Below are 12072 nucleotides of genomic sequence, written 5' to 3'. Positions count from 1 at the left end.
CATTAGGAAGAACAAGATCTTAATGCATAGACTGACGTATTAATGAGAAAAGTATTGACAATGATGTCCAGATTTTCAATAAAAAGTAAAATATGGTCCTCCCTAGTGGCGCAGCGGATTAAAGCACAGCACTGAGAATCTAAAAGCCACCTCTGCATGAGTTCGATTCCCGCCTGCCCCGGAGGTGACCACATGGCCTGGCAGAGCTCTCCTGACCCGCCCGCTGCTCCCCTCAGCAGTGTACTTCGTTGATCGGCCTGTTCTCTTCCACACACTGTCTTTGGTGAAGCCTCTCACCGCCCCTTAGCCTCTGGCCTGTACCCCAGTTCTGTATGAACAAATAAATAAATCTTTAAAAAGAAATTAAAAAATAAGTAAAATATGCAGGTGAACAATATTTATATTGACCGAACTACACTGATTAACAGTTTACCTATTGTCATGACAGCCATTTCCAACTTTCACCTATAAATTTCCCCCTCACCTCTTTTTGAGCTACATGTCCACTGTTTAACGATTCTCTGGATACTTATATTTGAATACCTTATCCACATCTCTAAACCAAAATTTCTATAATTAGATTATATTATCTTCATTATCAACCTTGATCTTCTTCCAGTGAGGTTTTATAACTTAGTACTTCATATTTTTCTTATCCCTTCCAATGCAATACAATTTGGTATCTGTAGTAGTGATTATGACAATAATGATGAGAATACGAATCCATATGCTATTATAGAATTTATCTAATATGTTCTTATATGAAAAGATTATTAAATCTTTACTTAAAGATTCTTTGACTGAAGCTATTGTCTTATTTGAGTTACTGCCATTAAGCATAGCAAATATCTTGACTTCTTGGCATGGTTGTAGACTGTCTACTTTGGTTTAAATGTCTTCAGCCAATATTTTATTTTTTTAAGATTTATTTATTTATGCATACAGAACTGGGGTGCAGGCTAGAGGTGCAGGAGCCATGAGAGCATTCACCAGAGTCAGAGTAGGGAACAGAACAGGCAGACTGATAAGGTACACTACTGAGGGGAGCACAGGGCAGGTCAGGAGAGGTCTGCTGCGCCATGTGTGTCACCTCCCTGTCAAGGGATTGAACTCACACCCACGCGGCTGCAGCCAGCTTCACAGTGCTATAACCTATTGTACCACCAGGGAGGGCCCCAATCAATATTTTAAAAGAAATCTATAGTTTCCTGTACAAATAAAATGTATACACCTTATTTGAAAATTTAAGGCATTCCATTATCTTGTACAATTTGTTGTTTAACAAAGTTTTCTTTTAGCTTCAATCTCCATTCCTGAGTGTTTTTCTTCAGGATGACTGTTCATGTCTTTCTCTCTGCCCTTCAGTATCCCATTCTTACCTTAAGTCCCTGATCTAATGCTAGTTTCTCTACTATCCTTTGTTCACTAAGAGAACAGCTAAGCCAGAATTTGCCAGGTATAGATTCTTGAGGCTTTAAGACATCCCTAGAAAAATTGTAACTGTTTCAAACACACTCTCTCCCTCCATATATTATACATATATATTTAAAATACATTTAAATTTAAAATACATATATATGTATATATATATAAATCACATGTATTTTAAATTTATTTAAAAACACTTAGTGTTTTGAAGTCACTCAGTTAGTACCTAAAAACCAAAGTAATATGTGACTCTGATTATTTAAAATTGGAGATCTATTTTACTGTCAGTATTCCAAAGTTTTCCATATAGTTAACTAATTCAGGATAAGCATTAACACACATACAAGAGTTAAAGAGCTAGTAGGAACTATAATGAATGAATAAACTAACTTCTTTCTTTCTGTTTTTTCCTCCAGAACAGTGACCCTTCATTGGTCAACAGAAGAAACTGACAGGTGATTTTATTTATTTATGTAATATTTATGCATAGAAAAATTATTTCTGTCCAAATTTAATAGGTAACTATTGAACAAATAATGAAATATTAATTTTTGAAAGACTCTAACTATATTAGCCTGCTTACGTCTAGGTTCCTCTGAATTTATGTTTCAGACTCTAGGTATTATCTAGTTTCAAAGACGACAAATACAGGTTTGCCTCCTACTTTAAATCTTAGGAATATACAATTAATCTTAGACAGCTTTGTGCTAGAACAGAAATATGAGCAGCTGTGAGAAATGGAAGTCAAGAACCTTACCCTCTGATCAGTTTCTGAGCAGACAGGATAGTAAACCCCAGCATGTTATCTTTATTTTTTTTTTCCACCTAGGTTTTAAAGTTTAAGTAAGTTGTAATGACATAAAAATAACAATCAACTTAAATTTGAGGTTATTTCATTATAACCAGTGGCATGAAACATTCAAGATTGTATACATGCACACATACTCACACACTAAAATTGATTTAAAGATAGAAATAAACTGTTTACCCAGTACAGACAACTGTGTTCATAAATGCAAGTGGTAAAAGAAGCAAATATACCCTCAAAGCAGCTGGGTGAGTTTTCTAGCTTTTTTCCCCCATGAATTTTAGATTTATAAAAACCATGTCTCAGCTGCTACCTTTCAACAATTTTACTCTGAGGCAATAAATAATTCAATGTGCTAATTTGACAGATGACTCTCCAGGAGCCTCCTACCATTACTAGCATCATTAGGCCATAATATGCGTGACGAGGATGGGCCATTCAGCAAATGTCCTTCACTTGTTTACCCCTAAAGAGCTGTACTCTGCACAATTAACTAATGAAGCATTATGGGCCTTTTTTTTTCCTTCCTCCTATTTCAATATATCAATTCAGAGAGTCTGAGGGAAAATATATTCTGTTTCCTTTTACTAAATAAGTATTTATGAGATGGTTTAAGACTCCACCATAGCTCCCAAATGAATAAGGAGAAATAATAAGATAAGATGGTCAAAATGGATCATCATCATCACCATCATCATCATCATTATTACTTCCTTTCTCTTCCATGTTTGTGAGGAAAATATAAAAGCAATTTAGTGCTGAAATGCCAAAAAAAAAAAAATCAGTGCTCAAATTATCAGCTTAATATTTATTTGTTAGTTATCAAGAACTTGCACACTATATCCACAAAGTTTGCAAATTTTATCTTCAAAAATTTAATCATATATGAATTTTCTCTTATTTGAAATTAAAACTTAATTTCAGTCTTGAAAAATTCTAAAATGGCTCTGTGGATATTCTAATTGGGATTTTGTGTATATGAATTTATCCTCTCTGTCCAAATCAACACAACATGTGCCTACAGATGTTCAAATCACAAAATCTATTATCTAAATAGTTCCATCTTACAGAATTGAACTAAATGACAAGGAAACATCAGCTGATCTGCCTGTTGTTTTTGTTTCACTAAACATTTGATTGCCAAAACATTGTGTGTTGGGGAAAAAAGATGGCCTAAAATGGAAATGATTTTGGGGATTTCTTCCTGGCATTTACAGTGTATTACAGGTTCTTATTTAAGATATTACATTTTTTACCATTCTTGTCATTGTTTTATGTTTTGGAGTGTAGAAAATGAACTCCACACAGAGCATGTGAACTGGAAGGCAAGGGTAAGGATTCTGGGACTAAAGCACTTGCATTTTTCTATTTCTAATCTTCAGCTCATGGGCAGTGATGAAGTAGTCACACTCATTTTTCATAAATATAAAATTATTTTTTCCAATTGTTATCACATGTTCAAGGATAATATTACTAATGTTTCTCTTTGAACAAACAATAATCATAACAAATTATATTCACCATTGTAATATGAATAATAAGAAAGCTATGAAGCTTTAGAGTCAATTCTGTTAAGTCCTTTTTATATATGCATATATGAAGAAAATATGAGAAAAATGGTGTAAAGGGCATCTTATTTTCTCTATGAATTCTAAGGTACAGAATATTCACATCACCATTTATTTTAAAAGTTCTACAGTTAAAATCTGTATGATAAATTAATATTATATTAACTTTATAGGATTTTGAAATGACTTAATACTGTAAGCCATATACCATATTCCGCTACACACTATTCTACTTGAATAATCTATTCATTGCTATACAAATTTTAAATATGCTAACTCAATGAGTAAATTTAGTGGAAAATAATTCAAACACTTTTTCTATGTAAATGTTCCAGTGGCTTTACTGTAGGTAACCTTATGGTAAATTATAGATGAAGCCAAAGTCTAATGATTAGATTTCTTATATTTTGCATTTAATAACTTGTAGATGGTTCAGCTTTAAAATATTTTATATCCACATATAAAAATGGGCTAACATTCTATGGCATATGTAAACCTTACTTTTTACATGTAGTCAAAAGTGGCAAAAAAAAAAAATCCTCAAATGCTGAGGAAAGCAGTAGTTACCTCGCTTTTATATTGAAGAAAAGGTGATGAGTTGGCTTTAGAAAACAGATCTCAATGTGAATTACTGAGGGACATCAGTAAGAAGTAAGAATATTTTCACCAAATGAAATGGAGGAATTTCACAAGAATGAATTTATATGTTCTGACATTTTTCAGAAAAAATGAAAATCACATTTCTATAGAAATGCTCCCCCATTCCATGTGAAACTGTTCATACAAGTTTACTTAAATCTGTTAATACGATGGAAAATTATTTCACCATTTGAAATAGATAGAGAAATTCTTGGTCTATTTTATGCAAAATCTATAAATTAACCAGATATTCTAGTAAGTTAAAAATAGCTCAAATTATGGAATACCCTATAGAATATTTAACTGCTTCATAAACATGAAAAAGGCAAACTTCATTTATTGGATGGTCATATCCACAAGAGCTATCTAGCAAAAATAGAATGAGTAATGATATTCCAACTAATAATTAATGAAATTACCTTTCCAATTTTAAGATTTTGGTATTTGAAGTGGTCCAACTATCACTAACAAGTGCTGCAAGTTACCAGCAAATATTGCATAGTGAGTTTATTTTAATATAAGGTTCCTCACAAAAAGCTGACATTTAATAAAGTCATCTTTAGTCACTGAGAAAAAAATTACAAGTATTCAATAAATAAATACCAGTCCCACATCAGTTTATCTATAATCAACAGAATTTGTCCAAAATTATGTCAAATCTTATTTGAATTCTAATGAAGTACCCCCTGCATATTGTAAGGAAAAAATAAAGCTACATGTGTTTTTATTTTTAGAGCTCATTCTTATGTATTTTCCGTTATAGTATGACATTGCTAAAAATTCAATAATGCATTATTAACAAAAATCATAACTATACTAAATACATCCCAGAGAGCCATACTCCCATAGATATGTCACTTCGTACAGGATTACAGTTCATCAAAGACATTTTTGTTTATTTTGATATCTTTTGTTAAAGAAATCCACAGTAACAATGATGACCAGACAAAGGGAGGGAAAAAAAGCCATTCATCCATTCATGGGTAATTGAATTCCCTCATATTTCATAAACAGACTGCCTATCTGTAGGGCTGTGTTTTATTTGAATAACTTTTCTTTAAAATGCTTTTCCTTATAAGGAGAAGAATTACAATGATGTTTAAGAACTCAAGGTCAACACATTTTTAAGTTAGTTTATTTGATGAATGCATTGCCATGAGAGGAGAAACCCTCCTTTTCCTCTCCTCTTTCTCCCACAAATTGCCTTTAGACTGGATGTTTATTGCCCAATGGGAAGAACAAAACAGGGAGGTAATTAAGCCTAGAATTGCCTGCTGGTGCTTATGACAGTCAAGCCACCGGCCTAAGACTGGTAGTCCTCCCAAATCCACAAAGAAGGAGCGTTGGTTCTGCAACAAAGCTAAGCAGCAAGACATCATTACTGTTAATTACCTGATAAACAAAGAAGACTTGGTGTCGGTGGCAAAACACCAAACTCCGGGCAGCAGCTGATGCTGTAAAAGACAGTTGGTCTTACTTTGTCCTGTGGAGCATTGTGCTGTGAGATGATCCACCTCTATAAAGAGCTAAAGTAATTAGACTCCAACCACTGTGTTTATACTCACTGTTCTCTGTGTGCTGTCCTAATAACAACAAACAACCTGCCCTATGGAGACAGGTGGCATCTGCTAAACATCAAATAGATAAAAAAAAAAAAAAAAAAAAAAGCAACCATGCTTTCAAATAGTAGTTCATTAATTTATAAGTCAAAGGACAATGTAGAAGAGGGCAAATGAGAAATATGGAAGCACTGTGAAGTGTACAGTTCCCTTAATAAATGAATATAAATTAAATAAAATGAGACTACTTCAGAAAATAATTGTCAGCCTTGACTATATAATAGCACATGAGAATTACTTTAACAAGAACTTATATTGAAATACCTGTATGTCATTTTGTTATGATCTTTCTTTGTTACCTTTGTTATTATGAATGAAGACCAGCTAAAATATCAGTTAGCAGAGTGGGGTGTCAGACATGGGAGGTCAAGTTCAGACAAGATAACACCACAGGAGATGTATGTCCATATAAGAGCAGAACATGGAGTTGACAATGGATCTGAGTGCACTGGAGAAGGTGATGTGGAGTTAACGGCATCATTAGTTATACCTCGTTTTTTTCTCTGTCAGCTGGTTAGTCTTAGGCAACTTAGACTTCTGAATTTTTATTTTTACAAGTAAAATAAAGTAAGTGAGTGATGTATTTGTTTCTGCATTGTTGTGAGTACTAACAAATATAGTATATGTACGTGCTTAGCATAGTGTCCAGTGCACATTAGTCTCTCAAAAAATAATGATTCAAGTCATTGACTTGGAATAAATTGCTCATGTTTGAGGCAACTGGCTATTTAAGACATTAAGAAACACTGAGTGGGCTGAACTACAGCTGGCTTGGTATGTGTGTGTAGGTGACTTACATTTTCCACAACCAGAAACCCTATCAGTGAAAGTAAGAAAACCAAAAAGTTCCAAATCAAAGAATCGTTACTACTTTAGACATTCTTCACACACTTTACAGGATAATGCTGGGCTAAAAGCACTGAGTTTGAAATTAGCATGGCCTTGATACAAATCTTAGCTTTTAGCTTGCTGGTTCTGTATGTATTTGGAAACCATTTTTTACTTAATGCATGTTCTTACCTATAAAACAAGCTGTATACGGCTAGCTCTTACATGACATAAATTAAATTTGAATCACAACTATTGGTTATTTGTATCTCAGCTTTAGCATTCTCATCTTTAAATTGGGGATAATTATTATAACTAATTTATAGTGTTGTTGTGGATTAAATGAGTCATTTTTTATGTACCTTTAAGTGCCTGTGTTATTATTTGCTCCCTTTTTCTGCTACTTAGGGACCTTTGGGACCATTTCCAGGTCTTAGCTCCCTTTGGTAGTAAATTCTAATAAGCACTACCAGCATATGGATGCCACAGTCCACCCTGTATGCCACCACAACTGACACATGACACTATCCGTCTATTTTCTGTCATCTTTGATTCACTCAATTTCATATAAAATATTAATAATGCTGCTGTTTGAAAGGAACTCTGTTGCCACTGTTATCAGGAGATTCCAAGTGTATTTCATTCAATGTTGCTACATCTTCTTTATCATGAAGTGGGTTCCCTGCAGACATGGAGAAAAGGAGTAAGTCTGCACCTCTTTGCCACTTTTGGTCACCCAGACCCAGAACATTCTGGATTAGAAGAATGAAGAACATTCTTCATTTGCCAAGGCTCACAAAGGCTAACATTGTTAGCTCCTACCTTCTATTCTCCAGGTCCAAAACCCAGCATATGGTGGGAAGAAAATCAAACCCAAGATCATCATTTCATTATTATCCTCACTTTCCTCATAGACTTCAGAGCTAGAACGATGTAATACTTAAATTATGGCTAAGATGAAGTCCGTTATACAAATTAAATACAAATTAAATGGCTCTTCATGTAGACCTACAGAATCAAACTATATTTGCATGCTTGAAGTTTCTGAGACTGACCATTTCTGAAAGCCTGCTTCTTTGCTTGGCTTTCCTGATAAAGACTAGTCTGACACAATACTCTGTGTATTCCCTGCTGTATACTTGTGCAGTAGACTTTTCTGAGGTTTTTATGACTGTCAATTTATAAAAATAACTATAACATTGAATTACACTTACTACAGCTATAGGGTAATGAACGTGTTAAATTTAGATCCTAAATTTAAGCATCCTATCTAAAATTCCCCACTAAATAATTAAAATAATCCATATATTGTATTTTATGCTTCTGTGTACATTATATAATTAAATTTAAAATTAAAAGTAGTAATTTAACTCCAAATTCTAAATTATTTGTAATCTGAAGTTATCTTAGTCATTTGCTCAAGAACAATCTAAGTTTTAATAAATTAAGTTGATTAAAAATTTTAAATTTCTTACCATAACTCCTATCATTATTCAATAATCCTCAATTTTTGACATGTTGACTAAAACCTTTATCATAGAGTACATTTGCTATAATGTGCACACATGATATTTCAATAAAACATACCAAATTGTGTTTGTAAGACACTGGAAATATAAACAAAATGGTGACTATATTAGCATATATATATATTATATACATACATATACATACTAACACATACAAATTTGTCTGTAATACAAATGATCTAAGTAAGTTGCCTTAAAATAGCAAAAAAAAAAAAAACTGTTGCCAAGTGATAGAAAGAACTTTTTTTTTTAAAGATTTATTTATTTATTAATACAGAATTGGGGTACCAGAGATGCGGAGGGTGAGAGGATTCACCAGGAACGGAGTGGGTAGAAGAACAGGCAGATCCACGAAGTACACTGCTTAGGGGAGCAGTGGGCGGTCAGGAGAGGTCTGCCTCCCCATAGGGATCTCCTCGGGATCTCCTCCGGGGGGCAGACAGGATCGAATTTATGCGGAAGTGGCTTAAGCTTCTTAGTGCAGTGTTTTAACCCGCTGTGCCACCAGGGAGGGCCCAGAAAGAACTTTTTAGTGTCAATCAAAGACTGAAAATGTGACTAAGATAAAAGGTGCTTAGATGTATATTTGGTACAGGAAAATGAAATCTTGAAATTTTCACAAAGTCAGGTTATAAAGATTGTAATGGATGATTATGAATGACTTGAGTCAGCACTCTTATCTTTGCTCAGCTAGAGAACTCAGTAAGACAGAAATTATCAAAGCATTACTTTGATTCCTGATGTAATCTCTACAATACTTTCTTCATCAATGAGATGTTAATATTATGATCATTCTCTTCCTTTTTTCCTCAGTATTGCAATTTACTAGCATTCTTAACTTCATTCTGTTGTTAAAGGAACTTTTATAGCATTTATAATAATGAAATACTCTGAATCTGTGAAATAGAAGTTGTATTCTTTATAAAATTTGATATTATATAAATTCTTCTGCAGGATCCTGGTAAGATGTTTTCAATAATCAAAGCAAAGTTATAATTTAAAATTAACCATTTTGAGGGATTACACAAAATATGAGTCCTAAATTTCAATATTTTTATTACTTTTGAATTAGCCTAATCTATACACTCAAGAAGGCAGACATTTAACGTGGTCTTAACCACGTTATTTATGCTGAGTCATCAAATATTTACTGCTGTTTTTGTTATATGCCTCATTCTATTTGTGTTAAATGACCTTTAGTCTGTAGTCTAAAGCAATAAAGTGAATGCTTCCTGTTCTATCGATTAGGAAAGGCCTATTTTCACACTAATAAAATGAGAAGCCCGGTTTAATGAAATATTTTTTTCTGCTAGTAGCCCTAGGTGAACTAGAGACTCGAAAATGTTGGCAGAGGTCAACCAACAGGACAGAGGTCAGATCTGCGGTAAATCAACTTCCAGGAACAAATCACTGGACACTATAAAAATCAAAAGTGGTTCTTTAAGAGACCAGCTTGACCCTCCTTAACCAGAAAATAACATCTGACCTGGCAGTGAAATTTATCACAACATTTCAATTAAAACTTGGCAGACACACTAGCAACATACTGTTCTTCTACAGTTGACCTTGTTACAGAAAAGACATAGAAAGAGGTGGGGAAATGGATATTCTGGCTTCAGAGGACAAAAAATATGATCTGTGCAATAACATTTTCATCTACCACATGAAGTTTTCTGGACACTAAATTAGCATGTTAGGTGTGGGTAACACACAGCTTTTTGTCGAATATTATCTACTCAGTTCCTTTGATATTACAAAACAGCCTATCAATATTATCAGTTAAATGATAACTTGTTTATTATTGTACTTAATCTGCATAAAAGTAATATATTCGGAGTTTGGCATATTTTCATGATAAATATATATATAAAATAATGTATTTTAATAAACTAAATCTTAACATATTTTAAAGTACTACATTTAAACTAAAAGTGAACGCTATTGGTATAATTGATTTGAGAAACATGTCTAGTAAAATCAAGTATTAAGTAAATTTTACCACAAATGTAATTAAATATTTTTAATGGACAAATTCTTAAAAACACATTTCAAGACTGACTCAGTAAGAAATAGAAAGCCTGATCATACCTACAGTGAGTAAGGGGACTTGAATAGTAATCAAAATTCACTCCAAAAATAAAATCCCAGAGCAGATAACATCACCCATGAGTTTATCACAGTTTCAAGGAAGAATTAATACCTATCTTGTTTAAATTCTGTGTAAAACCGAAAAGAAAGGAAAATTTTCACACTCTGTGAAGTCAACATTGCCCTAATTCTAATACATGATAAAGTCATCACAAAAATAAAAAGAAAATACAGGCCAATAACTGATGAAGATAAATGCAAAAATCTTCAAGAAAATCTCAAAAAATTGAATTCAGCAACACATTAAGAGAGTCACACATCATGAAGAACTAGGTAAATTCCAGTGTATACAAGTCAACAAACTAAATATAACATGTCAGGAAAACATTGACCAAAATTTACATGATCATCTCAAAAGATACACAGAAAGCATTTGACAAAATTTAACATATTTTATTATTAAACAACAAAACTCTCAACAATATAGGTATATAAGAAAAGCACCTCAACATAATAAAGGTCAGACACAACAAAACCACATTTAACATCTTACTCATTGGCAAACCTAAATAATTTAATCCTACACAGGGAAAAGAACAGATACTCATTCTCATCACGACTATTCAATATAATGTTGGGAATACTGTAAAAAGAAACTAGATAAGAAGAAAATATAAATATTATTCAAATGAAAGAGAATAAAACTATCACTATAGCAGTTAGCACGATAATACGAATAGAAATGAATAAAGATTCCAATAAATGTTATTAGAAATAATAAACTAATATAGTATAGTAGCAGATTACAAAATTAGTAAACAAAAATCCATAGTATTTCTATACACAAATAATTAAAGGAGACAAAGAATGAAAGAAAATACCCATTTATAATTTCACCAGAAATACTTAAATACACTGGAATAAATTTATCCAAAGAAACAAGTGCTCTGTATACTAAAAATTATATGACAGTGTTGAAAGACAGAGGAAGACACAAAGAGAACAAAATTCCATGCTCATGGGCTGGAAGAATTAGCATCATTAAAATGACTGGGTAGTCTAAAGCAACATAAAAATTCAAGTCAATCCCTACCAAAATCCTAAAGGCATACTTCACAGAAATAAAACAAAAAAATCTGAAATTTATTTGGAACAAAATAATCGTGAGTGTGGAACAAGGAGGGATGGAGAGACAGAGGTGGGGAGAGGCAGAGGGGGGAGTGAGGGAGGGAAGGAGGAAGAAAAGGAGAGACAGAGGGCAGGATGGAGAGAGGAAAATGACATGTCAAATTTTAATCTATAAGATAATAGTAACTAAAAAAATTTGATATTAGAAAAAAACACCTGAAAAAAAGACTGAGATCAATGAAACAGAACTGAGAGTCCATAAATAATACAGCACATATTTAGAAAACTAAGTTATAAGAAAAGAGTTAAAAGCTTATAACAGAGCAAGGAAAGTCTATTCAATAAACAATACTGGTAAAACTGTACTACAAAATCCAAAAGAATGAAACTTAGACACTACCTAATATCATACACAAAAATTATTTCCCTATGAAACC

This window comes from Condylura cristata, unplaced genomic scaffold (genome assembly GCF_000260355.1).
Source record: "Condylura cristata isolate star-nosed mole 26May11 unplaced genomic scaffold, ConCri1.0 scaffold00007, whole genome shotgun sequence".
Classification (NCBI taxonomy): domain Eukaryota; kingdom Metazoa; phylum Chordata; class Mammalia; order Eulipotyphla; family Talpidae; genus Condylura; species Condylura cristata.
Note: the sequence above shows the minus strand (reverse complement) of the source record.